We start from the raw sequence: 27,656 nt of genomic DNA, 5'->3' as shown, positions 1-27,656 counted from the left end.
CAAATAAAAGCCCAAGTAGGTATGTAATTAACAAGTTAATCCAATTAAAAGCCCAAGTAATTAACTAATAGCTTTAGTTAATTAAAATGATTAATAAACTTAATCATGAATGTAAATAATACTCAAAAATATTATTCGTGAAAGTTTCGTGTGTCACAAAGACATTTCGAGCACTTAAAAGTCAAGTACGGGCAATCATGGTAACATGTAAATGTAATAATGTACATTCGTTTAATCACAAGTATTAATAATAACAATTATTAATAAATAAACGTTGGGAATTCCAGGGTTGTTACAACTGCAAGTGGTTATGATACTATTTGGATAATAGTTGATCGTCTCACCAAGTCAGCACACTTTCTGCCAATAAGAGAAGATGACAAGATGGAGAAGTTAGCACGACTGTATTTGAAGGAAGTCGTCTCCAGACATGGAATACCAATCTCTATTATCTCTGATAGGGATGGCAGATTTATTTCAAGATTCTGGCAGACATTACAGCAAGCATTAGGAACTCGTCTAGACATGAGTACTGCCTATCATCCACAAACTGATGGGCAGAGCGAAAGGACGATACAAACGCTTGAAGACATGCTACGAGCATGTGTTATTGATTTTGGAAACAGTTGGGATCGACATCTACCGTTAGCAGAATTTTCCTACAACAACAGCTATCATTCAAGCATTGAGATGGCGCTGTTTGAAGCACTTTATGGTAGAAAGTGCAGGTCTCCGATTTGTTGGAGTGAAGTGGGGGATAGACAGATTACGGTTTCGGAGATAATACAAGAAACTACCGAGAAGATCATCGAAATTCAACAACGGTTGAAAACCGCCCAAAGTCGACAAAAGAGCTACGCCGACATTAAAATAAAAGACATAGAATTTGAAATTGGAGAAATGGTCATGCTTAAGGTTGCACCTTGGAAAGGTGTTGTTCGATTTGGTAAACGGGGGAAATTAAATCCAAGGTATATTGGACCATTCAAGATTATTGATCGTGTCGGACCAGTAGCTTACCGACTTGAGTTACCTCAACAACTTGCGAATGTACATAACACTTTCCACGTCTCGAATTTGAAGAAATGTTTTGCTAAAGAAGATCTCACTATTCCGTTGGACGAAATCCAAATCAATGAAAAACTTCAATTCATTGAAGAACCTGTCAAAATAATGGATCGTGAGGTTAAGAGACTTAAACAAAACAAGATACCGATTGTTAAGGTTCGATGGAATGCTCGTAGAGGACCCGAGTTCACCTGGGAGCATGAAGATCAGATGAAGAAGAAATACCCGCATCTATTTCCAGAAGATTCGTCAACACTTTCAACAGCTTAAAATTTCGGGACGAAATTTATTAAACTGGTAGGTACTGTAGTGACCCGAACTTTTCCATGTTTTTATATATTAAATGAAATTGATATTTACATAATTAAATGTTTCCAACATGTTAAGCAATCAAACTTGTTAAGACTTGATTAATTGAAATAGGTTTCATATAGACAATTGACCACCCAAGTTGATCGGCGATTCACGAATGTTAAAACTTGTAAAAACTATATGATGACATATATATGGATATTGTAGTGACCCGAACTTTTCCATGTTTATATATATTAATTGAGATTGATATTTACATGATTAAATGTTTCCAACATGTTAAGCAATCAAACTTGTTAAGACTTGATTAATTGAAATATGTTTCATATAGACAATTGACCACCCAAGTTGACCGGTGATTCACGAACGTTAAAACTTGTAAAAACTATATGATGACATATATATGGATATATATATAGTTAACATGATACTATGATAAGTAAACATATCATTAAGTATATTAACAATGAACTACATATGTAAAAACAAGACTACTAACTTAATGATTTTTAAACGAGACATATATGTAACGATTATCGTTGTAAAGACATTTAATGTATATATATCATATTAAGAGATATTCATACATGATAATATCATGATAATATAATAATTTAAAATCTCATTTGATATTATAAACATTGGGTTAACAACATTTAACAAGATCGTTAACCTAAAGGTTTAAAAACAACACTTACATGTAACGACTAACGATGACTTAACGACTCAGTTAAAATGTATATACATGTAGTGTTTTAATATGTATTTATACACTTTTGAAAGACTTCAATACACTTATCAAAATACTTCTACTTAACAAAAATGCTTACAATTACATCCTCATTCAGTTTCATCAACAATTCTACTCGTATGCACCCGTATTCGTACTCGTACAATACACAGCTTTTAGATGTATGTACTATTGGTATATACACTCCAATGATCAGCTATTACAGCCCATGTGAGTCACCTAACACATGTGGGAACCATCATTTGGTAACTAGCATGAAATATCTCATAAAATTACAAAAATATGAGTAATCATTCATGACTTATTTACATGAAAACAAAATTACATATCCTTTATATCTAATCCATACACCAACGAACAAAAACACCTACAAACACTTTCATTCTTCAATTTTCTTCATCTAATTGATCTCTCTCAAGTTCTATCTTCAAGTTCTAAGTGTTCTTCATATATTCTACAAGTTCTAGTTACATAAAATCAAGAATACTTTCAAGTTTGCTAGCTCACTTCCAATCTTGTAAGGTGTCATCCAACCTCAAGAAATCTTTGTTTCTTACAGTAGGTTATCATTCTAATACAAGGTAATAATCATATTCAAACTTTGGTTCAATTTCTATAACTATAACAATCTTATTTCAAGTGATGATCTTACTTGAACTTGTTTTCGTGTCATGATTCTGCTTCAAGAACTTTGAGCCATCCAAGGATCCGTTGAAGCTAGATCCATTTTTCTATTTTCCAGTAGGTTTATCCAAGGAACTTAAGGTAGTAATGATGTTCATAACATCATTCGATTCATACATATAAAGCTATCTTATTCGAAGGTTTAAACTTGTAATCACTAGAACATAGTTTAGTTAATTCTAAACTTGTTCGCAAACAAAAGTTAATCCTTCTAACTTGACTTTTAAAATCAACTAAACACATGTTCTATATCTATATGATATGCTAACTTAATGATTTAAAACCTGAAAACACGAAAAATACCGTAAAACCGGATTTACGCCGTCGTAGTAACACCGCGGGCTGTTTTGGGTTAGTTAATTAAAAACTATGATAAACTTTGATTTAAAAGTTGTTATTCTGAGAAAATGATTTTTATTATGAACATGAAACTATATCCAAAAATTATGGTTAAACTCAAAGTGGAAGTATGTTTTCTAAAATGGTCATCTAGACGTCGTTCTTTCGACTGAAATGACTACCTTTACAAAAATGACTTGTAACTTATTTTTTCGACTATAAACCTATACTTTTTCTATTTAGATTCATAAAATAGAGTTCAATATGAAACCATAGCAATTTGATTCACTCAAAACGGATTTAAAATGAAGAAGTTATGGGTAAAACAAGATTGGATAATTTTTCTCATTTTAGCTACGTGAAAATTGGTAACAAATCTATTCCTACCATAACTTAATCAACTTGTATTGTATATTATGTAATCTTGAGATACCATAGACACGTATACAATGTTTCGACCTATCATGTCGACACATCTATATATATTTCGGAACAACCATAGACACTCTATATGTGAATGTTGGAGTTAGCTATACAGGGTTGAGGTTGATTCCAAAATATATATAGTTTGAGTTGTGATCAATACTGAGATACGTATACACTGGGTCGTGGATTGATTCAAGATAATATTTATCGATTTATTTATGTACATCTAACTGTGGACAACTAGTTGTAGGTTACTAACGAGGACAGCTGACTTAATAAACTTAAAACATCAAAATATATTAAAAGTGTTGTAAATATATTTTGAACATACTTTGATATATATGTATATATTGTTATAGGTTCGTGAATCAACCAGTGGCCAAGTCTTACTTCCCGACGAAGTAAAAATCTGTGAAAGTGAGTTATAGTCCCATTTTTAAAATCTAATATTTTTGGGATGAGAATACATGCAGGTTTTATAAATGATTTACAAAATAGACACAAGTACGTGAAACTACATTCTATGGTTGAATTATCGAAATCGAATATGCCCCTTTTTATTAAGTCTGGTAATCTAAGAATTAGGGAACAGACACCCTAATTGACGCGAATCCTAAAGATAGATCTAGTGGGCCTAACAAACCCCATCCAAAGTACCGGATGCTTTAGTACTTCGAAATTTATATCATATCCGAAGGGTGTCCCGGAATGATGGGGATATTCTTATATATATGCATCTTTTTAATGTCGGTTACCAGGTGTTCACCATATGAATGATTTTTATCTCTATGTATGGGATGTGTATTGAAATATGAAATCTTGTGGTCTATTGTTACGATTTGATATATATAGGTTAAACCTATAACTCACCAACATTTTGTTGACGTTTAAAGCATGTTTATTCTCAGGTGAATATTAAGAGCTTCCGCTGTTGCATACTAAAATAAGGACAAGATTTGGAGTCCATGTTTGTATGATATTGTGTAAAAACTGCATTCAAGAAACTAATTTCGATGTAACATATTTGTATTGTAAACCATTATGTAATGGTCGTGTGTAAACAGGATATTTTAGATTATCATTATTTGATAATCTACGTAAAGCTTTTTAAACCTTTATTTATGAAATAAAGGTTATGGTTTGTTTTAAAAATGAATGCAGTCTTTGAAAAACGTCTCATATAGAGGTCAAAACCTCGCAACGAAATCAATTAATATGGAACGTTTTTAATCAATAAGAACGGGACATTTCAGTTGGTATCAGAGCATTGGTCTTAGAGAACCAGAATTTTGCATTAGTGTGTCTTATCGAGTTTGTTAGGATGCATTAGTGAGTCTGGACTTCGACCGTGTTTACTTGAAAAATGATTGCTTAACAAATTTTGTTGGAAACTATATATTTTTAACATGTGAATATTATGTGATATATTAATCTCTTAACGCGTTTGATATTATGTGATAGATGTCTACCTCTAGAACAAGTCCCATTGACTCACCTAATAATAATGAAGAGTCAAATGTAAATTGGAATGATTCGTGGACTGATTCACAGGTTCCCGAAGAGGAACTGGAAGAAGAGTCGGAACCAGAAGAAGAATCGGAACCGGAAGAAGAATCGGAACCGGATGAAGAAATAGAACCGGTGGGGGAAATAATAAAATGGTTAAGTAAAAGAAAATCCTCAACCAACCGACCAAGGTTAAGTAAAAGAAAATCCTCAACCAACCGACCAAGGTTAATTATGGTCAATGGTGTTTCCGCCAAGGAAGCAAAATATTGGGAGGATTACCAATTCTGCGATGAATCGGATTCCGACGAGAATTCCGATGATGTTATAGAAATTACCCCAACTGAATTTAAAAAGGCAAAAGAAAATAATAAGGGAAAGGGCATAAAAATAGAGAAATCTAATTCCAACCCCGATGAACTTTATATGTATCGTCAACCCCCGAAGTCCTTAAGTTGTAACAATGACCCGGGAACCTCTAAACCACCAGGTTTTTCTAAACCAATGTGGATAACGACGGCTCGTATTAGGGGAACATCATATATCCCTAGAAACTTGGCAAAACGAACCAAAACCGAAGAAGAATAAGAAGAAACAAGCGAGTCGGAATAAGATAGCTGTATTCGTGTAGTGTAATATGTGTAATATAGTGTGCTTATGCTTTATGATATATGTAAAAATTGCTTGTATTAATAAGTATTTTTTTTTTATGAATCTAACTCTTGTCTATTTTACTGTATAAAAACACAAAATGGATAGACAACCCAATATTTTAAGAGACCTACCCGGAGACATGATTGATGAAATCTTGTCTAGAGTCGGTCAGAATTCTTCGGCACAACTATTTAAGGTGAGATCAGTTTGTAAGACATTCGAAGAACGTTCCAAGAATGCCTTGGTTTATAAAAGGCTTTCGTTCGAAAGATGGGGGATATCACATTGGGAAATCCATAAGTTACGATGTGTTTACTTTGACGCATATATTGCGGGGAACCCAAATGCTATTTTACGCAATGGGTTAAGAAATTATTTTGACTCAATATATCCGAATATTGGACTTCGTGATTTAGAAAAAGCGGCTAACATGCAACATAAAGAAGCATGTTATGCTTACGGATTAGTAATGTTCGCTTCTCACCAAAGTGAGAAAAAGAACATAGGCCTACAACTATTAAACAAAACGTTCCCACAAGTGACGGAGTCGGTAATTGGGGTAAGAAATGAGGTTTTTAGATTGTTACGGGACTGTTGGACATTACGTAACCCTCGTCCCTTTGACGACGTTACAACACGCTGTCTTATCAACGGCCATAACGGTTATGTTCCACAAGACCAAGGATAGGAAGTAGTCCTAGTAAAACCAGAATGCATGACTTGTTTCTGGACGTATGAATTACGTGTCTTTATTACCTTTGCTGAACGACTTGTGTACTAGCTAGAATTATCTTCACAACTATCTTGTATCAAAGTTATTGTGTGCTATATTTCATGCTTTATGTAAAATAAGCGGTATTGTAAGTTTGTAAAATATTGTATAAAAGTTTGAACGCGAAATATTATTATAATCAGTTTTTCATATAGAATTGTAGTAGTTGAATTGTATATTAGCTATTAAGTATGAACTTAACGGGTAGGTACTACCCGAATTTAAACTTATAAAACGCTAATATGAAGAAAAAGCTTTTATAAATGAGTTCATATTATGCTACGAAATACTATTAACTACTCTTAATATTCTGTATGATTAACTTGTTTCATTTGACAATTTTGAAGGAAATGGCACCGACTACTCGACACACCGTGAATATGAATGAAGAGGAATTCCGTACTTTTCTAGCTTCAAACATAGCCGCAGTACAGGCTGCGCTACATACCAACAATAACCTTGGATCTAGCAGTACAGGAAATCGTGTAGGATGCACCTACAAAGAATTCACTGCCTGCAAACCTTTGGAATTTGATGGAACCGAAGGACCGATCGGATTGAAACGGTGGACCGAGAAGGTCGAATCGGTGTTTGCCATAAGTAAGTGTACTGAAGAGGACAAAGTAAAGTACGCTACGCATACCTTCACAGGTTCTGCATTAACATGGTGGAATACCTATCTAGAGCAAGTGGGACAAGACGATGCGTACGCACTACCGTGGTCAGCATTCAAGCACTTGATGAACGAGAAGTACCGTCCCAGAACCGAGGTCAATAAGCTCAAGATAGAACTTAGAGGGTTACAAACCTAAGGATTTGATATTACCACGTACGAAAGACGATTCACAGAATTGTGCCTATTGTGTCCGGGAGCATTCGAAGATGAGGAAGAGAAGATCGACGCGTTTGTGAAAGGATTACCGGAAAGAATCCAAGAAGATATAAGTTCACACGAGCCCGCCTCCATACAACAGGCATGTAGAATGGCTCACAAACTAGTGAACCAGATTGAAGAAAGAATTAAAGAACAGACTGCTGAAGAGGCCAATGTGAAGCAAGTCAAAAGAAAGTGGGAGGAAAACGGTGATAAGAATCACCAATACAACAACAACAGCAATTACAACAATAATCGCAACAATTATCCCAACAATCGCGACATTAATCGCAACTACAACAAAAGGCCCAACAACAACAACAACAACAACAACAACAACAACAACAACAACAACAACAACAACAACAACAACAACAACAACAACAACAACAGCAGCAACTATAATAATCATCCCAACAACAATAATAACCGCAACAACAACAACAATCAGAAGCAGCTATGCCAAAGGTGTGAAAAGTATCACTCGGGGTTCTGCACCAAATTTTGCAACAAGTGTAAAAGAAATGGTCATAGCGCGGCGAAGTGTAAGGTCTACGGACCAGGCGTTAATAGAACGAAAGGAACAAATGGTGTCGGAACGAGTAATGGCGGAGCAAGTAGTGTCGGAGCAAGTAGTGTCGGAGTAGTTTGTTATAAATGTGGAAAACCGGGCCACATTATTAGAAATTGCCCGAACCAGGAGAACACGAATGGACAAGGCCGCGGAAGAGTTTTCAATATTAATGCGGCAGAGGCACAGGAAGACCCGGAGCTTGTTACGGGTACGTTTTTTATTGACAATAAATCTGCTTACGTTTTATTTGATTCGGGTGCGGATAGAAGCTATATGAGTAGAGATTTTTGTGCTAAATTAAGTTGTCCATTGACGCCTTTGGATAGTAAATTTTTACTCGAATTAGCAAATGGTAAATTAATTTCAGCAGATAATATATGTCGGAATCGAGAAATTAAACTGGTTAGCGAAACATTTAAGATTGATTTGATACCAGTAGAGTTAGGGAGTTTTGATGTGATAATCGGTATGGACTGGTTGAAAGAAGTGAAAGCAGAGATCGTTTGTTACAAAAATGCAATTCGCATTATACGAGAAAAAGGAAAACCCTTAATGGTGTACGGAGAAAAGGGCAACACGAAGCTACATCTTATTAGTAATTTGAAAGCACAAAAACTAATAGGAAAAGGTTGCTATGCTGTTCTAGCACACGTCGAGAAAGTACAAACTGAAGAAAAGAGCATCAATGATGTTCCCATTGCAAAAGAATTTCCCGATGTATTTCCGAAAGAATTACCGGGATTACCCCCATATCGATCCGTTGAATTTCAAATAGATCTTGTACCAGGAGCTGCACCAATAGCTCGTGCTCCTTACAGACTCGCACCCAACGAGATGAAAGAACTGCAAAGCCAATTACAAGAACTTTTAGAGCGTGGTTTCATTTGACCAAGCACATCACCGTGGGGAGCTCCTGTTTTGTTTGTCAAGAAGAAAGATGGTACATTCAGGTTGTGTATCGACTACCGAGAGTTGAACAAACTTACCATCAAGAACCGCTACCCACTACCGAGAATTGACCACTTATTTGATCAACTACAAGGCTCGTCTGTTTATTCAAAGATTGACTTACGTTCCGGGTATCATCAAATGCGGGTGAAAGAAGATGATATTCCAAAGACTGCTTTCAGAACACGTTATGATCATTACGAGTTTATGGTCATGCCGTTTGGTTTAACTAATGCACCAGCTATGTTCATGGACCTTATGAACCGAGTGTGTGGACCATACCTTGACAAGTTTGTCATTGTTTTCATTGATGACATACTTATTTACTCAAAGAATGACCAAGAACACGGTGAACATTTGAGAAAGGTGTTAGAAGTATTGAGGAAGGAAGAATTGTACGCTAAGTTTTCAAAGTGTGCATTTTGGTTGGAAGAAGTTCAATTCCTCGGTCACATAGTGAACAAAGAAGGTATTAAGGTGGATCCGGCAAAGATAGAAACTGTTGAAAAGTGGGAAACCCCGAAAACTCCGAAACACATACGCCAGTTTTTAGGACTAGCTGGTTACTACAGAAGGTTCATCCAAGACTTTTCCAGAATAGCAAAACCCTTGACTGCATTAACGCATAAAGGGAAGAAATTTGAATGGAATGATGAATAAGAGAAAGCGTTTCAGTTATTGAAGAAAAAGCTAACTACGGCACCTATATTGTCATTGCCTGAAGGGAATGATGATTTTGTGATTTATTGTGACGCATCAAAGCAAGGTCTCGGTTGTGTATTAATGCAACGAACGAAGGTGATTGCTTATGAGTCTAGACAATTGAAGATTCACGAACAAAATTATACGACGCATGATTTGGAATTAGGTGCGGTTGTTTTTGCATTAAAGACTTGGAGGCACTACTTATATGGGGTCAAAAGTATTATATATACCGACCACAAAAGTCTTCAACACATATTTAATCAGAAACAACTGAATATGAGGCAGCGTAGGTGGATTGAATTGTTGAATGATTACGACTTTGAGATTCGTTACCACCCGGGGAAGGCAAATGTGGTAGCCGATGCCTTGAGCAGGAAGGACAGAGAACCCATTCGAGTAAAATCTATGAATATAATGATTCATAATAACCTTACTACTCAAATAAAGGAGGCGCAACAAGGAGTTTTAAAAGAGGGAAATTTAAAGGATGAAATACCTAAGGGATCGGAGAAGCATCTTAATATTCGGGAAGACGGAACCCGGTATAGGGCTGAATGGATTTGGGTACCAAAATTTGGAGATATGAGAGAAATGGTACTTAGAGAAGCTCATAAAACCAGATACTCAATACATCCTGGAACGGGGAAGATGTACAAGGATCTCAAGAAACATTTTTGGTGGCCGGGTATGAAAGCCGATGTTGCTAAATATGTAGGAGAATGTTTGACGTGTTCTAAGGTCAAAGCTGAGCATCAGAAACCATCAGGTCTACTTCAACAACCCGAAATCCCGAAATGGAAATGGGAAAACATTACCATGGATTTCATCACTAAATTGCCAAGGACTGCAAGTGGTTTTGATACTATTTGGGTAATAGTTGATCGTCTCACCAAATCAGCACACTTCCTGCCAATAAGAGAAGATGACAAGATGGAGAAGTTAGCACGACTGTATTTGAAGGAAGTCGTTTCCAGACATGGAATACCAATCTCTATTATCTCTGATAGGGATGGTAGATTTATTTCAAGATTCTGGCAGACATTACAGCAAGCATTAGGAACTCGTCTAGACATGAGTACTGCCTATCATCCACAAACTGATGGGCAGAGCGAAAGGACGATACAAACGCTTGAAGACATGCTACGAGCATGTGTTATTGATTTCGGAAACAGTTGGGATCGACATCTACCGTTAGCAGAATTTTTCTACAACAACAGCTACCATTCAAGCATTGAGATGGCGCCGTTTGAAGCACTTTATGGTAGAAAGTGCAGGTCTCCGATTTGTTGGAGTGAAGTGGGGGATAGACAGATTACGGGTCCGGAGATTATACAAGAAACTACCGAGAAGATCATCCAAATTCAACAACGGTTGAAAACCGCCCAAAGTCGACAAAAGAGCTACGCTGACATTAAAAGAAAAGATATAGAATTTGAAATTGGAGAGATGGTCATGCTTAAAGTTGAACCTTGGAAAGGCGTTGTTCGATTTGGTAAACGAGGGAAATTAAATCCAAGGTATATTGGACCATTCAAGATTATTGATCGTGTCGGACCAGTAGCTTACCGACTTGAGTTACCTCAACAACTCGCAGCTGTACATAACACTTTCCACGTCTCGAATTTGAAGAAATGTTTTGCTAAAGAAGATCTCACTATTCCATTAGATGAAATCCAAATCAACGAAAAACTTCAATTCATCGAAGAACCCGTCGAAATAATGGATCGTGAGGTTAAAAGACTTAAGCAAAACAAGATACCAATTGTTAAGGTTCGATAGAATGCTCGTAGAGGACCCGAGTTCACCTGGGAGTGTGAAGATCAGATGAAGAAGAAATACCCGCATCTATTTCCAGAAGATTCGTCAACACCTTCAACAGCTTAAAATTTCGGGACGAAATTTATTTAACGGGTAGGTACTGTAGTGACCCGAACTTTTCCATGTTTATATATATTAATTGAGATTGATATTTACATGATTAAATGTTTCCAACATGTTAAGCAATCAAACTTGTTAAGACTTGATTAATTGAAATATGTTTCATATAGACAATTGACCACCCAAGTTGACCGGTGATTCACGAACGTTAAAACTTGTAAAAACTATATGATGACATATATATGGATATATATATAGTTACCATGATACTATGATAAGTAAACATATCATTAAGTATATTAACAATGAACTACATATGTAAAAACAAGACTACTAACTTAATGATTTTTAAACGAGACATATATGTAACGATTATCGTTGTAAAGACATTTAATGTATATATATCATATTAAGAGATATTCATACATGATAATATCATGATAATGTAATAATTTAACATCTCATTTGATTTAATAAACAATGGGTTAACAACATTTAACAAGATCGTTAACCTAAAGGTTTCAAAACAACACTTACATGTAACGACTAACGATGACTTAACGACTCAGTTAAAATGTATATACATGTAGTGTTTTAATACGTATTCATACACTTTTGAAAGACTTCAAGACACTTATCAAAATACTTCTACTTAACAAAAATGCTTACAATTACATCCTCGTTCAGTTTCATCAACAATTCTACTCGTATGCACCCGTATTCGTACTCGTACAATACACAGCTTTTAGATGTATGTACTATTGGTATATACACTCCAATGATCAGCTCTTATCAGCCCATGTGAGTCACCTAACCCATGTGGGAACCATCATTTGGCAACTAGCGTGAAATATCTCATAAAATTACAAAAATATGAGTAATCATTCATGACTTATTTACATGAAAACAAAATTACATATCCTTTATATCTAATCCATACACCAACGACCAAAAACACCTACAAACACTTTCATTCTTCAATTTTCTTCATCTAATTGATCTCTCTCAAGTTCTATCTTCAAGTTCTAAGTGTTCTTCATAAATTCTACAAGTTCTAGTTTCATAAAATCAAGAATACTTCAAAGTTTGCTAGCTTACTTCCAATCTTGTAGAGTGATCATCCAACCTCAAGAAATCTTTCTTATTTACAGTAAGATATCTTTCTAATACAAGGTAATACTCATATTTAAACTTTGATTCAATTTCTATAACTATAACAATCTTATTTCGAGTGGAAATCTTACTTGAACTTGTTTTCGTGTCATGATTCTGCTTCAAGAACTTTCAAGCCATCCAAGGATCCTTTGAAGCTAGATCCATTTTTCTCATTTCCAGTAGCTTTATCCAGAAAACTTGAGGTAGTAATGATGTTCATAACATCATTCGATTCATACATATAAAGCTATCTTATTCGAAGGTTTAAACTTGTAATCACTAGAACATAGTTTAGTTAATTCTAAACTTGTTCATAAACAAAAGTTAATCCTTCTAACTTGACTTTTAAAATCAACTAAACACATGTTCTATATCTATATGATATGCTAACTTAATGATTTAAAACCTGGAAACACGAAGAACACTGTAAAACCGGACATACGCCGTCGTAGTAACACCGCGGGCTGTTTTGGGTTAGTTAATTAAAAACTATGATAAACTTTGATTTAAAAGTTTTTCTTCTGGGAAAATGATTTTTCTTATGAACATGAAACTATATCCAAAAATCATGATCAAACTCAAAGTGGAAGTATGTTTTCTAAAATGGTCATCTAGACGTCGTTCTTTCGACTGAAATGACTACCTTTACAAAAACGACTTGTAACTTATATTTTCAACTATAAACCTATACTTTTTCTGTTTAAATTCATAAAATAGAGTTCAATATGAAACCATAGCAATTTGATTCACTCAAAACGGATTTAAAATGAAGAAGTTATGGGTAAAACATGATTGGATAATTTTTCTCATTTTAGCTACGTGAAAATTGGTAACAAATCTATTCCTACAATAACTTAATCAACTTGTATTGTATATTATGTAATCTTGAGATACCATAGACACGTATACAATGTTTCGACCTGTCATGTCGACACATCTATATATATTTCGGAACAACCATAGACACTCTATATGTGAATTTTGGAGTTAGCTATACAGGGTTGAGGTTGATTCCAAAATATATATAGTTTGAGTTGTGATCAATACTGAGATACGTATACACTGGGTCGTGGATTGATTCAAGATAATATTTATCGATTTATTTCTGTACATCTAACTGTGGACAACTAGTTGTAGGTTACTAACGAGGACAGCTGACTTAATAAACTTAAAACATCAAAATATATTAAAAGTGTTGTAAATATATTTTGAACATACTTTGATATATATGTATATATTGTTATAGGTTCGTGAATCAACCAGTGGCCAAGTCTTACTTCCCGACGAAGTAAAAATCTGTGAAAGTGAGTTATAGTCCCACTTTTAAAATCTAATATTTTTGGGATGAGAATACATGCAGGTTTTATAAATGATTTACAAAATAGACACAAGTACGTGAAACTACATTCTATGGTTGAATTATCGAAATCGAATATGCCCCTTTTTATTAAGTCTGGTAATCTAAGAATTAGGGAACAGACACCCTAATTGACGCGAATCCTAAAGATAGATCTATTGGGCCTAACAAACCCCATCCAAAGTACCGGATGCTTTAGTACTTCGAAATTTATATCATATCCGAAGGGTGTCCCGGAATGATGGGGATATTCTTATATATATGCATCTTGTTAATGTCGGTTACCAGGTGTTCACCATATGAATGATTTTTATCTCTATGTATGGGATGTGTATTGAAATATGAAATCTTGTGGTCTATTGTTACGATTTGATATATATAGGTTAAACCTATAACTCACCAACATTTTGTTGACGATTAAAGCATGTTTATTCTCAGGTGAATATTAAGAGCTTCCGCTATTGCATACTAAAATAAGGACAAGATTTGGAGTCCATGTTTGTATGATATTGTGTAAAAACTGCATTCAAGAAACTAATTTCGATGTAACATATTTGTATTGTAAACCATTATGTAATGGTCGTGTGTAAACAGGATATTTTAGATTATCATTATTTGATAATCTACATAAAGCTTTTTAAACCTTTATTTATGAAATAAAGGTTATGGTTTGTTTTAAAAATGAATGCAGTCTTTGAAAAACGTCTCATATAGAGGTCAAAACCTCGCAACGAAATCAATTAATATGGAACGTTTTTAATCAATAAGAACGGGACATTTCAGATATATATATAGTTAACATGATATTATGATAAGTAAACATATCATTAAGTATATTAACAATGAACTACATATGTAAAAACAAGACTACTAACTTAATGATTTTGAAACGAGACATATATGTAACGATTATCGTTGTAACGACATTTAATGTATATATATCATATTAAGATATATTAATACATCATGATATCATGATAATGTAATAATTTAACATCTCATTTGATTTAATAAACAATGGGTTAACAACATTTAACAAGATCGTTAACCTAAAGGTTTCAAAACAACACTTACATGTAACGACTAACGATGACTTAACGACTCAGTTAAAATGTATATACATGTAGTATTTTAATATGTATTCATACACTTTTGAAAGACTTCAAGACACTTATAAAATACTTCTACTTAACAAAAATGCTTACAATTACATCCTCGTTCAGTTTCATCAACAATTCTACTCGTATGCACCCGTATTCGTACTCGTACAATACACAGCTTTTAGATGTATGTACTATTGGTATATACACTCCAATGATCAGCTCTTAGCAGCCCATGTGAGTCACCTAACACATGTGGGAACCATCATTTGGCAACTAGCATGAAATATCTCATAAAATTACAAAAATATGAGTAATCATTCATGACTTATTTACATGAAAACAAAATTACATATCCTTTATATCTAATCCATACATCAACGACCAAAAACACCTACAAACACTTTCATGCTTCAATTTTCTTCATCTAATTTATCTCTCTCAAGTTCTATCTTTAAGTTCTAAGTGTTCTTCATAAATTCTACAAGTTCTAGTTTCATAAAATCAAGAATACTTCAAAGTTTGCTAGCTTACTTCCAATCTTGTAGAGTGATAATCCAACCTCAAGAAATCTTTCTTATTTACAGTAAGATATCTTTCTAATATAAGGTAATACTCATATTCAAACTTTGATTCAATTTCTATAACTATAACAATCTTATTTCGAGTGGAAATCTTACTTGAACTTGTTTTCGTGTCATGATTCTGCTTCAAGAACTTTCAAGCCATCCAAGGATCCTTTGAAGCTAGATCCATTTTTCTCATTTCCAGTAGCTTTATCCAGAAAACTTGAGGTATTAATGATGTTCATAACATCATTCGATTCATACATATAAAGCTATCTTATTCAAAGGTTTAAACTTGTAATCACTAGAACATAGTTTAGTTAATTCTAAAATTGTTCGCAAAAAAAAGTTAATCCTTCTAACTTAACTTTTAAATCAACTAAACACATGTTCTATATCTATATGATATGCTAACTTAATGATTTAAAACCTGGAAACACGAAGAACACTGTAAAACCGGACATACGCCGTTGTAGTAACACCGCGGGCTGTTTTGGGTTAGTTAATTAAAAACTATGATAAACTTTGATTTAAAAGTTTTTCTTCTGGAAAAATGATTTTTCTTATGAACATGAAACTATATCCAAAAATTATGATTAAACTCAAAGTGGAAGTATGTTTTCTAAAATGGTCATCTAGACGTCGTTCTTTCGACTTAAATGACTACATTTACAAAAATGACTTGTAACTTATATTTCTGACTATAAACCTATACTTTTTCTGTTTAGATTCATAAAATAGAGTTCAATATGAAACCATAGAAATTTTATTCACTCAAAACGGATTTAAAATGAAGAAGTTATGGGTAAAACAAGATTGGATAATTTTTCTTGTTGTAGCAACGTGAAAATTGGTAACAAATCTATATTAATCATATCCTAGCTAACTTATATTGTATTATACATGTATTCTAATATATTATGTAATCTTGGGATACCATAGACACGTATGCAAATATTTTGACATATCATATCGACCCATGTGTATATATTATTTGGAACAACCATAGACACTCTATATGTGAATGTTGGAGTTAGCTATACAGGGTTGAGGTTGATTCCAAAATATATATAGTTTGAGTTGTGATCAATACTGAGATACGTATACACTGGGTCGTGGATTGATTCAAGATAATATTTATCGATTTATTTCTGTACATCTAACTGTATCAATGATGTTCCCGTCGCAAAAGAATTTTCCGATGTATTTCTGAAAGAATTACCGGGACTACCTCCACATCGATCTGTTGAATTTCAAATAGATCTTGTACCAGGAGCTGCACCAATAGCTCGTGCTCCTTATAGACTCGCACCCAGCGAGATGAAAGAACTGCAAAGCCAACTGCAAGAACTATTAGAACGTGGTTTCATTCGACCAAGCACATCACCATGGGGAGCTCCTGTTTTGTTTGTCAAGAAGAAGGATGGTACATTTAGGTTGTGTATTGACTACAGAGAGTAGAACAAACTTACCATCAAAAACCGTTATCCACTGCCGAGAATTGAAGACTTATTTGATCAACTACAAGGCTCGTCGGTTTATTCGAAGATCGATTTACGTTCTGGATATCATCAAATGCGAGTAAAGGAGGATGATATTCCAAAAACTGCTTTTAGGACGCGTTATGGTCATTACGAGTTTATGTTTATGCCGTTTGGATTGACTAACGCACCAGCTGTGTTCATGGACCTTATGAACCGAGTGTGTGGGCCATATCTTTACAAGTTTGTCATTGTTTTCATCGATGACATACTTATTTACTCAAAGAATGATCAAGAGCACGAAGAACATTTGAGAAAAACTGTACGCTAAGTTTTCAAAGTGTGCATTTTGGTTGGAAGAAGTTCAATTCCTCGGTCACATAGTGAACAAAGAAGGTATCCATGTGGACCCGGCAAAGATCGAAACCGTTGAAAAGTGGAAAACCCCAAAAACTCCGAAGCATATACGTCAATTTTTAGGATTGGCTGGTTACTACAGAAGATTCATCCAAGATTTCTCCAAAATAGCAAAACCCTTGACTGCATTAACGCATAAAGGGAAGAAATTTGAATGGAAGGATGAACAAGAGAAGGCGTTTCAATTATTGAAGAAAAATCTAACTACGGCGCCTATATTGTCATTGCCTGAAGGGAATGATGATTTTGTGATTTATTGTGACGCATCAAAGCAAGGTCTCGGTTGTGTATTAATGCAACGGACGAAGGTGATTGCTTATGCGTCTAGACAATTGAAGATTCACGAGCAAAATTATACGACGCATGATTTGGAATTAGGCGCGGTTGTTTTTGCATTAAAGACTTGGAGGCACTACTTATATGGGGTCAAAAGTATTATATATACCGACCACAAAAGTCTTCAACACATATTTAATCAGAAACAACTGAATATGAGGCAGCGTAGGTGGATTGAATTGTTGAATAATTACGACTTTGAGATTCGTTACCACCCGGGGAAGGCAAATGTGGTAGCCGACGCCTTGAGCAGAAAGGACAGAGAACCCATTCGAGTAAAATCTATGAATATAATGATTCACACTAACCTTACTACTCAAATAAAGGAGGCGCAACAAGTAGTTTTAAAAGAGGGAAATTTAAAGGATGAAATACCCAAAGGATCGGAGAAGAATCTTAATTTTCGGGAAGACGGAACCCGATATAGGGCTAAAAGAATTTGGGTATCAAAATTTGGAGATATGAGAGAAATGGTACTTAGAGAAGCTCATAAAACCAGATAGTCAATACATCCTGGATCGGGGAAGATGTACAAGGATCTTAAAAAACATTTTTGGTGGCTAGGTATGAAAGCCGATATTGCTAAATATGTAGGAGAATGTTTGACGTGTTCTAAGGTCAAAGCTGAACATCAGAAACTATCAGGTCTACTACAACAACCTGAAATTCCGGAATGGAAATGGGAAAACATTACCATGGATTTCATTACTAAATTGCCAAGGACTGCAAGTGGTTATGATACTATTTGGGTAATAGTTGATCATCTCACCAAGTCAGCACACTTTCTGCCAATAAGAGAAGATGACAAGATGGAGAAGTTAGCACGACTGTATTTGAAGGAAGTCGTCTCCAGACATGGAATACCAATCTCTATTATCTCTGATAGGGATGGCAGATTTATTTCAAGATTCTGGCAGACATTACAGCAAGCATTAGGAACTCGTCTAGACATGAGTACTTCCTATCATCCACAAACTGATGGGCAGAGTGAAAGGATGACACAAACGCTTGAAGACATGCTACGAGCATGTGTTATTGATTTCGGAAACAGTTGAGATCGACATCTACCGTTAGCAGAATTTTCCTACAACAACAGCTATCATTCAAGCATTGAGATGGAACCGTTTGAAGCACTTTATGGTAGAAAGTGCAGGTCTCTGATTTGTTGGAGTGAAGTGGGGGATAGACAGATTACAGGTCCGGAGATAATACAAGAAACTACCGAGAAGATCATCCAAATTCAACAACGGTTGAAAACCGCCCAAAGTCGACAAAAGAGCTACGCCGACATTAAAAGAAAAGACATAGAATTTGAAATTGGAGAAATGGTCATGCTTAAGGTTGCACCTTGGAAAGGTGTTGTTCGATTTGGTAAACGGGGTAAATTAAATCCAAGGTATATTGGACCATTCAAGATTATTGATCGTGTCGGACCAGTAGCTTACCGACTTGAGTTACCTCAACAACTTGCGAATGTACATAACACTTTCCACGTCTCGAATTTGAAGAAATGTTTTGCTAAAGAAGATCTCAATATTCTGTTGGAAGAAATCCAAATCAATGAAAAGCTTCAATTCATTGAAGAACCTGTCGAAATAATGGATCGTGAGGTTAAGAGACTTAAATAAAACAAGATACCGATTGTTAAGGTTCGATGGAATGCTCGTAGAGGACCCGAGTTCACCTGGGAGCGTGAAGATCAGATGAAGAAGAAATACCCGCATCTATTTTCAGAAGATTCGTCAACACTTTCAACAGCTTAAAATTTCGGGACGAAATTTATTTAACGGGTAGGTACTGTAGTGACCCGAACTTTTCCATGTTTTTATATATTAAATGAAATTGATATTTACATAATTAAATGTTTCCAACATGTTAAGCAATCAAACTTGTTAAGACTTGATTAATTGAAATAGGTTTCATATAGAAAATTGACCACCCAAGTTGACCGGCGATTCACGAACGTTAAAACTTGTAAAAACTATATGATGACATATATATGGATATATATATATAGTTAACTTGATATTATGATAAGTAAACATATCATTAAGTATATTAACAATGAACTACATATGTAAAAACAAGACTACTAACTTAATGATTTTGAAACGAGACATATATGTAACGATTATCGTTGTAACGACATTTAATGTATATATATCATATTAAGATATATTAATACATCATGATATCATGATAATGTAATAATTTAACATCTCATTTGATTTAATAAACAATGGGTTAACAACATTTAACAAGATGTATTTGGGTAAAACAACATTTAACAAAATGAAGAAGTTATGGGTAAAACAAGATTGGATAATTTTTCTTGTTGTAGCAACGTGAAAATTGGTAACAAATCTATATTAATCATATCCTAGCTAACTTATATTGTATTATACATGTATTCTAATATATTATGTAATCTTGGGATACCAAAGACACGTATGCAAATGTTTTGACATATCATATCGAACCATGTGTATATATTATTTGGAACAACCATAGACACTCTATATGCAGTAATATGGGAGTTAGCTATACAGGGTTGAGGTTTATTCCAAAAATATATATACTTTGAGTTGTGATCTAGCCTGAGACGTGTATACACTGGGTCGTGGATTGATTCAAGATAATATATATCAATTTTTTTCTGTACATCTAACGTTGGACAACTAGTTGTAGGTTACTAACGAGGACAGCTGACTTAGTAAACTTAAAACATCAAAATGTATTAAAAGTGTTGTAAATATATTTTGAATATACTTTGATATATATGTACATATTTGTTATAGGTTCGTGAATCGACCAGTGGCCAAGTCTTACTTCCCGACGAAGTAAAAATCTGTGAAAGTGAGTTATAGTCCCACTTTTAAAATCTAATATTTTTGGAATGAGAATACATGCAGGTTTTATAAATGATTTACAAAATAGACACAAGTACGTGAAACTACATTCTATGGTTGAATTATCGAAATCGAATATGCCCCTTTTTATTAAGTCTGGTAATCTAAGAATTAGGGAACAGACACCCTAATTGACGCGAATCCTAAAGATAGATCTATTGGGCCTAACAAACCCCATCCAAAGTACCAGATCCTTTAGTACTTCGAAATTTATATCATATCCGAAGGGTGTCCCGGAATGATGGGGATATTCTTATATATGCATCTTGTTAATGTCGGTTACCAGGTGTTCACCATATGAATGATTTTTATCTCTATGTATGGGATGTATATTGAAATATGAAATCTTGTGGTCTGTTGTTACGATTTGATATATATAGGTTAAACCTATAACTCACCAACATTTTTGTTGACGTTTAAAGCATGTTTATTCTCAGGTGAATATTAAGAACTTCCGCTGTTGCATACTAAAATAAGGACAAGATTTGGAGTCCATGTTTGTATGATATTATGTAAAAACTGCATTCAAGAAACATATATCGATGTAATATATTTCTATTGTAAACCATTATGTAACGGTCGTGTGTAAACAGTATATTTTAGATTATCATTATTTGATAATCTACGTAATGCTTTTGAAACCTTTATTGATAAAATAAAGGTTATGGTTGTTTTAAAAATGAATGCAGTCTTTGAAAAACGTCTCATATAGAGGTCAAAACCTCGCAACTAAATCAATTAATATGGAACGTTTATAATCAATATGAACTGGAAATTTCAGTATGTGATGAAGCCTAAGGTGGAGCCGCAATTTTTAAAGTTTATCGAGCACTGTGAGAGTTTACGTGCTAAGGGAAAGATAATTGCCTGGGCTTATATTAAAGAATTTGATATATATGCGATCAAGAAAGAACATGGAGTGGATTATATCAAATCTCCATATGAGTTTAAAACGTTACCTTATTTTGAGTTTATGCAGGTAGCCAGGCTTAAGATGTTGTATCAGGATTATTGTGGAGTTCCTGATATTTTGGTTCGTAAGATAAGGAGATCATATCAGTCACCTAATTTCTTAGGTTTTCATCCTCAGTTTCCGAAGATCTCTTATCGAACGAACAAGAAAACAGGGGTCAGAAGGAAGATAGTAAAATATCAACCTGTGAGGTATATGCGGAAGGTTCCTCTGAGGAAGATGCCGCAGCACTTCAGTCCTCGTTTTCGTTGGTGGTATTATGATGAACGCTCGGAGGAAGCGGTGATTGTGTTAGACAAGGATGGAGGAGATGAAAATGATAGTATAAGGGTTCTAGATCCAGTTTGGTTGAGAAACTGCTGTGAAGAAGATATGTTTACCCTTTACTACAATAGGATGCTTGTAGTGACCCGAACTTTTCCATGTTTATATATATTAATTGAGATTGATGTTTACATGATTAAATGTTTCCAACATGTTAAGCAATCAAACTTGTTAAGACTTGATTAATTGAAATAGGTTTCATATAGACAATTGACCACCCAAGTTAACCGGTGATTCACGAACGTTAAAACTTGTAAAAAAAAACTATATGATGACATATATATGGTTATATATATAGTTAACATGATATTATGATAAGTAAACATATCATTAATTATATAAACAATGAACTACATATGTAAAAACAAGACTACTAACTTAATGATTTTGAAATGAGACATATATGTAACGTTTATCGTTGTAACGACATTTAATGTATATATATCATATTAAGAGATATTCGTACATCATAATATCATGATAATATAATAATTTAAAATCTCTTTTGATATTATAAACATTGGGTTAACAACATTTAACAAGATCGTTAACCTAAAGGTTTCAAAACAACACTTACATGTAACGACTAACGATGACTTAACGACTCAGTTAAAATGTATATACATGTAGTGTTTTAATATGTATTTATATACTTTTGAAAGACTTCAATACACTTATCAAAATACTTCTACTTAACAAAAATGCTTACAATTACATTCTCGTTCAGTTTCATCAACAATTCTACTCGTATGCACCCGTATTCGTACTCGTACAATACACAGCTTTTAGATGTATGTACTATTGGTATATACACTCCAATGATCAGCTCTTAGCAGCCCATGTGAGTCACCTAACACATGTAGGAACCATCATTTGGAAACTAGCATGAAATATCTCATAAGATTACAAAAATATGAGTAATCATTCATGACTTATTTACATGAAAACAAAATTACATATCCTTTATATCTAATCCATACACCAACGACCAAAAACACCTACAAACACTTTCATTCTTCAATTTTCTTCATCTAATTGAACTCTCTCAAGTTCTATCTTCAAGTTCTAAGTGTTCTTCATAAATTCCAAAAGTTCTAGTTTCATAAAATCAAGAATACTTTCAAGTTTGCTAGCTCACTTCCAATCTTGTAAGGTGATCATCCAACCTCAAGAAATCTTTGTTTCTTACAGTAGGTTATCATTCTAATACAAGGTAATAATCATATTCAAACTTTGGTTCAATTTCTATAACTATAACAATCTTATTTCAAGTGATGATCTTACTTGAACTTGTTTTCGTGTCATGATTTTGCTTCAAGAACTTTGAGCCATCCAAGGATCCATTGAAGCTAGATCCATTTTTCTCTTTTCCAGTAGGTTCATCCAAGGAACTTAAGGTAGTAATGATGTTCATAACATCATTCGATTCATACATATAAAGCTATCTTATTCGAAGGTTTAAACTTGTAATCACTAGAACATAGTTTAGTTAATTCTAAACTTGTTCGCAAACAAAAGTTAATCCTTCTAACTTGACTTTTAAAATCAACTAAACACATGTTATATATCTATATGATATGCTAACTTAATGATTTAAAACCTGGAAACACGAAAAACACCGTAAAACCGGATTTACGCCGTCGTAGTAACACCGCGGGCTGTTTTGGGTTAGTTAATTAAAAACTATGATAAACTTTGATTTAAAAGTTGTTATTCTGAGAAAATGATTTTTATTATGAACATGAAACTATATCCAAAAATTATGGTTAAACTCAAAGTGGAAGTATGTTTTCTAAAATGGTCATCTAGACGTCGTTCTTTCGACTGAAATGACTACCTTTACAAAAACGACTTGTAACTTATTTTTCCGACCAGAAACCTATACTTTTTTTGTTTAGATTCATAAAATAGAGTTCAATATGAAACCATAGCAATTTGATTCACTCAAAACGGATTTAAAATGAAGAAGTTATGGGTAAAACAAGATTGGATAATTTTTCTCATTTTAGCTACGTGAAAATTGGTAACAAATCTATTCCAACCATAACTTAATCAACTTGTATTATATATTATGTAATCTTGAGATACCATAGACACGTATACAATGTTTCGACCTATCATGTCGACACATCTATATATATTTCGGAACAACCATAGACACTCTATATGTGAATGTTGGAGTTAGCTATACAGGGTTGAGGTTGATTCCAAAATATATATAGTTTGAGTTGTGATCAATACTGAGATACGTATACACTGGGTCGTGGATTGATTCAAGATAATATTTATCGATTTATTTCTGTACATCTAACTGTGGACAACTAGTTGTAGGTTACTAACGAGGACAGCTGACTTAATAAACTTAAAACATCAAAATATATTAAAAGTGTTGTAAATATATTTTGAACATACTTTGATATATATGTATATATTGTTATAGGTTCGTGAATCAACCAGTGGCCAAGTCTTACTTCCCGACGAAGTAAAAATCTGTGAAAGTGAGTTATAGTCCCACTTTTAAAATCTAATATTTTTGGGATGAGAATACATGCAGGTTTTATAAATGATTTACAAAATAGACACAAGTACGTGAAACTACATTCTATGGTTGAATTATCGAAATCGAATATGCCCCTTTTTATTAAGTCTGGTAATCTAAGAATTAGGGAACAGACACCCTAATTGACGCGAATCCTAAAGATAGATCTATTGGGCCTAACAAACCCCATCCAAAGTACCGGATGCTTTAGTACTTTGAAATTTATATCATATCCGAAGGGTGTCCCGGAATGATGGGGATATTCTTATATATGCATCTTGTTATTGTCGGTTACCAGGTGTTCACCATATGAATGATTTTTATCTCTATGTATGGGATGTGTATTGAAATATGAAATCTTGTGGTCTATTGTTACGATTTGATATATATAGGTTAAACCTATAACTCACCAACATTTTTGTTGACGTTTTAAGCATGTTTATTCTCAGGTGATTATTAAGAGCTTCCGCTGTCGCATACTTAAATAAGGACAAGATTTGGAGTCCATGCTTGTATGATATTGTGTAAAAACTGCATTCAAGAAACTTATTTTGTTGTAACATATTTGTATTGTAAACCATTATGTAATGGTCGTGTGTAAACAGGATATTTTAGATTATCATTATTTGATAATCTACGTAAAGCTTTTTAAACCTTTATTGATGAAATAAAGGTTATGATTTGTTTAAAAATGAATGCAGTCTTTGAAAAACGTCTCATATAGAGGTCAAAACCTCGCAACGAAATCAATTAATATGGAACGTTTTTAATCAATAAGAACGGGACATTTCAGTTGGTATCAGAGCGTTGGTCTTAGAGAACCAGAAAATTTGCATTAGTGTGTCTTATCGAGTTTGTTAGGATGCATTAGTGAGTCTGGACTTCGACCGTGTTTTCTTTAAAAATGATTGCTTAACATTTTTGTTGGAAACTATATATTTTTAACATATGAATATTATGTGATATATTAATCTCTTAACGTGTTTGATATTATGTGATAGATGTCTACCTCTAGAACAAGTCCCATTGACTCACCTAATAATAATGAAGAGTCAAATGTAAATTGGAATGATTTGTGGACTGATTCACAAGTTCCCGAAGAGGAACCGGAAGAAGAGTCGGAACCGGAAGAAGAATCGGAACCGGAAGAAGAATCGGAACCGGATGAAGAAATAGAACCGGTGGGGGAAATAATAAAACGGTTAAGTAAAATAAAATCCTCAACCAACCGACCAAAGTTAATTATGGTCAATGGTGTTTCCGCCAAGGAAGCAAAATATTGGGAGGATTACCAATTCTCCGATGAATCGGATTCCGACGAGAATTCCGATGATGTTATAGAAATTACCCCAACTGAATTTAAAAAGGCAAAAGAAAATAATAAGGGAAAGGGCATAAAAATAGAGAAATCTAATTCCAACCCCGATGAACTTTATATGTATCGTCAACCCCCGAAGTCCTTAAGTTGTAACAATGACCCGGGAACCTCTAAACCACCAGGTTTTTCTAAACCAATGTGGACAACGACGGCTCGTATTAGGGGAACATCATATATCCCTAGAAACTTGGCAAAACGAACCAAAACCAAAGAAGAAGAAACGAGCGAGTCGGAATAAGATAGTTGTATTCGTGTGGTGTAATATATGGAATATAGTGTTCTTATGCTTTATGATATATGTAAAAATTGCTTGTATTAATAAGTATTTTTTTTATGAATCTAACTCTTGTCTATTTTACAGTTTAAAAACACAAAATGGATAGACAACCCAATATTTTAAGAGACCTACCCGGAGACATGATTGATGAAATCTTGTCTAGAGTCGGCCAGAATTCTTCGGCACAACTATTTAAGGCGAGATCAGTTTGTAAGACATTCGAAGAACGTTCCAAGAATGTCTTGGTTTATAAGAGACTTTCGTTTGAAAGATGGGGGATATCACATTGGGAAACCCATAAGTTACGATGTGTTTACTTTGACGCATATATTGCGGGGAACCCAAATGCTATTTTACGCAACGGGTTAAGAAATTATTTTGACTCAATATATCCGAATATTGGACTTCGTGATTTAGAAAAAGCGGCTAACATGCAACATAAAGAAGCATGTTATGCTTACGGATTAGTAATGTTCGCTTCTCACCAAAGTGAGAACAAGAACATCGGGCTACAACTATTAAACAAAACGTTTCCACAAGTGACGGAGTCGGTAATTGGGGTAAGAAATGAGGTTTTTAGATTATTACGGGACTGTTGGACATTACGTAACCCTCGTCCCTTTGATGACGTTACAACACGCTGTCTTATCAACGGCCATAACGGTTATGTTGCACAAGACCAAGGATGGGAAGTAGTCCTAGTAAAACCAGAATGCATGACTTGTTTCTGGACGTATGAATTACGTGTCTTTATTGCCTTTGCTGAACGACTTGTGTACTAGCTAGAATTGTCTTCACAACTATCTTGTATCAAAGTTATTGTGTGCTATATTTCATGCTTTATGTAAAATAAGCGGTATTGTAAGTTTGTAAAATATTGTATAAAAGTTTGAACGCGAAATATTATTATAATCAGTTTTTCATATAGAATTGTAGTAGTTGAATTGTATATTAGCTACTAAGTATGAACTTAACGGGTAGGTACTACCCGAATTTAAACTTATAAAACGCTAATATGAAGAAAAAGCTTTTATAAATGAGTTCATATTATGCTACGAAATACTATTAACTACTCTTAATATTCTGTATGATTAACTTGTTCCATTTAACTATTTTGAAGGAAATGGCACCGACTACTCGACACACCGTGAATATGAATGAAGAGGAATTCCGTACTTTTCTAGCTTCAAACATAGCTGCAGTACAGGCTGCGCTACATACCAACAATAACCTTGGATCTAGCAGTACAGGAAATCGTGTAGGATGCACCTACAAAGAATTCACTGCCTGCAAACCTTTGGAATTTGATGGAACCGAAGGACCGATCGGATTGAAACGGTGGACCGAGAAGGT

The sequence above is a fragment of the Rutidosis leptorrhynchoides genome, chromosome 1, assembly GCF_046630445.1.
Source record: "Rutidosis leptorrhynchoides isolate AG116_Rl617_1_P2 chromosome 1, CSIRO_AGI_Rlap_v1, whole genome shotgun sequence".
Lineage (NCBI taxonomy): Eukaryota > Viridiplantae > Streptophyta > Magnoliopsida > Asterales > Asteraceae > Rutidosis > Rutidosis leptorrhynchoides.
Note: the sequence above shows the minus strand (reverse complement) of the source record.